Below are 3,551 nucleotides of genomic sequence, written 5' to 3'. Positions count from 1 at the left end.
CTCTAGGTGTAACTTGTCTGTGTCTCCGAGTGCGTCTTTTGATCTCTTAAAATTCGACTTTGGCGGGGTTTTTCCTACCAGCAAGCCTACCAGCCACCCATTAATAGGTAGTTTCCAAAGGCTTTGGAAACAAAATGGAACTGATTTTGTTACATCCGCACAACGCAGGACTATATTAAGAAAGCAAAGAGCAGGACTGCTTTTAGTGTACTGCCTGTTTTCTTAACGTTTCCTTTTGGAAATACAAACCACGTCTTCCCTTGGGATTTTCCTTGCAATGTTATCTCAGATATCCCAATCCTAGTTTCATGTAAAGAATTAAGAACAACGAATTGAAATTCAGAGAGGGACTGTAGACTCTGGGCGTGGATTTTAATACGAAACTCGCCAGTGCTCGAGATTATAATTCAATGATAGGTGTGTGGGAAGACTGAGAGTGGGTGTGGAGGTAAGATGTAATTAGCCCAAGAAATTTGTGAAAGCATAGAATGTCGATTTAATGTTGGTCAGGGCCGGCTGCATAATGTACGGGACCAGGGCAAAAAGAAAATGTAGGGTCCCTTACCCAAAAAACAGGGAAAGATGCCGGTAAAGATAATAAAACATAAATTTAGCTTTTTTTCTTCCTCGCTCTCTCGACGTGTTATGGTATTTCTTAATTTGCCATTTGATGTCATTATTATTAAGGGAAAATAGCATCGTAAATTATAAGAACGAATTTTACTATTCATTAAAGATGAATCAAAATTCAAAACTCACAGGCCATTTCAGTCGCACGCATACGGGAGAAGCAAGGAATGCCGGACATTTCCTTCGCTCATGTGACATCAATTACAAGACCTCAATTTAAAGATTAGAGTTTCAAGTACTAGGTCGCGGGAGTTGCTAAGATGGTCCTTCCTACCGGCTGTAGGCTGAAACACTCAGACTTGCCGAAACCAGGGATTGAACCAGGGACCTTTGGATCTTCAGTCTAATACTCTCTCAGCTGAGCTATTTCAGGTCCGTAAGAATAAGCTTCTCTGACACATTTTTCAAAACTGAGATTGTTTTCAACCTGTTTTTAGAATGTTTCAGACTCTGCAAGTGTTGCTGTCTAATTGTCCAATATATTTACCCACTCCCAAAAGTTTGGAATGTCTTCCATGTATGGTGCTTGCATCCAATTCCTGGCAATGTGGGATGGTAGGTGGAGAGAGAAGAGAAGTAATAGGGATTCATTAGAAAGCCTCTCTGCTACTCCGACACAGCTCAGAAAATTACAGAAAAAAAATTTAATTTCTTAGAGTCCCTTATTTTTTCTTCGTTTTGTTCATTCTTGCATAATCTTCAAAGATGCTGAGAAACAGATTAATTTTTGTGAACGTGGGATCAGTTTTTTGTTTCCTGTGATGATTTCGAGTGATGATAAAAGGTGATAATTTCCTTTCTTTTATGCTCTTCCATCTACTCTGTCTTTTGGCCCAGGTGAGAAGGTCTTGGAGAGGACTGACCCGGCTGAGAAGAAACCACGAGCAGGAAAGGTAAAAATTTGGGTTTAGAATTTACTATTCTTTTTTATTTTGGTTTTTAATTTTTTTTTTTTTTTTTTTTTTTTTTTTTTAGAATTTACTATTCTTGAACATAGACATCCACCTAAAAAATCTAATTTAAAAACTGTAGAAATAGTGGAGTTAACAGAATAAATTTTCTGACAAAAGAAAGTAGCTTTGCCAAGGAATACAGAAAATGGGCATATTTCCTAATATATCAAAAAAAGAGTTCACTACTACTCGGGGGTGTAGCTCAGTGGTAGAGCGCATGCTTTGCATGTATGAGGCCCTGGGTTCAATCCCCAGCACCTCCACGAGCACTTCGTTTTCTGCTCCCCAATATATTTTATATTTTTACATTCCTTCAGTCCCGCGGAATCTGCTCTCCTACTTTTCCACCTTTCGTCACTTTTTTCCCCCTGCTCACATGGAAAGTAAACATGATTGCTGGGACAGCAGAAGGAATAAACAAGAGAAGGAAAAAAAAAAAAAAGAACAGGCTTATTCCACATTCGCGAATGTCCCCAATTTAACCAGCTTTTTCACCTGAACTACCATTTTACCATACTACTTAAGAGAAGGAAGATCCAAAGTAAGACGGGAAAAAAGAAAAAGAAAGAAACCTGTGTGCAATTTCTTTGGCCAGAATAACTAATCCTAAAGACAGTAGCCACGTGAAAAATTGGGGTGCTGTGAGCAGGATTCCAACCGTCCCCGGAAAAACACTTTGAACTGCAAACCAAATGCCTTAGGCACACTACTATTCATGAACTTTTATCACATACCTGGAATAGAACACATGAATTCGAACAAGGACCTCTGTTTCTCCAGTAAGAGCCCAGAAAAAGACAAAATAAAGAAAGCCCCACCACCAACCTGCTTTAATTTTGGAGACAAAGTGATGTTCATCCCCTGCCCTAGAGAACACTTGACTTTCAGATAAATTCAAGTAATGGAGAGGCCTTGGCTTCTAAAAAGTCAGCCATCTCTTTGTTCCCTTCCCATCCTTTCCACTGAATTCTCAAAACGTTGAGAAGCAGATGCTCAGCAGCAAGTGGGTGCGGTGGAGGCAGGAGACGTTCCTTTTCAATAAACCAGACCCCGTGGACAGTATTTCTGCTCAAAGGTTGTCCTTTGGGGACTGGCAGAATTGATGCTGTTTCCTTGTACAGACAGCTTAAGAGATCTGCAATTTCTGCAGAGATAATCACTTTACGTGGAAGCTGATGGCAGAAAACGGGACTTTTATTGGTCTTCTAAGGAAACTTTAGGACCATAACAATAACCAGTATAAATCAAAGAAGAATGAGATCAGCCTAGGAGCAATCTCATTTCTTTGTTTTTCACAAGCCCTAACAATAACCTCCTTATCTATTTGTCTTTTTTTTTTTGGCCGTGCCACGCAGCATTTTAATCCCGCAACGAGGGACTGAACCCGTGACTCCTGCAGCGGAAGCACCGAGTCTTAACCACTGGGCCGCCAGGGAAGTCCCGTTACCTACACGTCTGAATGCAAAACTTTAAGTTCTCACTCTACCTACTCTTCGGAGGCTTTCTACTCCTAGCCACATACGTGTCCAAACTTGAGGTTCAGAGATGTCCACAGAATTCCAGATTCAGGTTATAATGTGTGTAGGTAGACATCCTCAAGAGGCCATCTTGTAGGCATTTAAAATATGTCATACCAAAACCCAAACTCAACGTTACCCCTTTATTACCCCGTCTTATGCTCCCGACGCAAAAATATATCAACAAACCAATAACAACAACAAACAGAATTCCCACCACTTCCCCTGTTTTTATTAGCTTTGTGAAAGGCATCACTGTCTGCATAATCCAATCTACCTGTAAGTCTTCCTAAGTACTAAGTATTGGACTCCAGTAAGAGTCCAAATCCTGTGTTATTCTACCATGTTACATCAAATTTCTCCCTTGCCTTTCATCATTCAATTCACTGTTTTATTTGTCTAGCGGACCCTTGAAAGCACCTCCGAAGTTGTCTTTCAGTCTAGATTAAGA

At 40.2% G+C, this 3,551-nt stretch overlaps 1 non-coding gene across 1 annotated transcript; it reads left to right on the top strand.

The window, feature by feature from the left end:
* Positions 1–1,774: 1,774 nt before the first annotated feature.
* Positions 1,775–1,846, top strand: TRNAA-UGC (transfer RNA alanine (anticodon UGC)). Its single transcript has one exon. It is a non-coding gene; the product is annotated as a tRNA-Ala (tRNA).
* Positions 1,847–3,551: the final 1,705 nt, after the last annotated feature.

Source organism: Neophocaena asiaeorientalis, unplaced genomic scaffold (genome assembly GCF_003031525.2).
Source record: "Neophocaena asiaeorientalis asiaeorientalis breed wild unplaced genomic scaffold, Neophocaena_asiaeorientalis_V1.1 scaffold239, whole genome shotgun sequence".
Lineage (NCBI taxonomy): Eukaryota > Metazoa > Chordata > Mammalia > Artiodactyla > Phocoenidae > Neophocaena > Neophocaena asiaeorientalis.
This window is presented reverse-complemented; position numbering and strand designations above follow the sequence as displayed.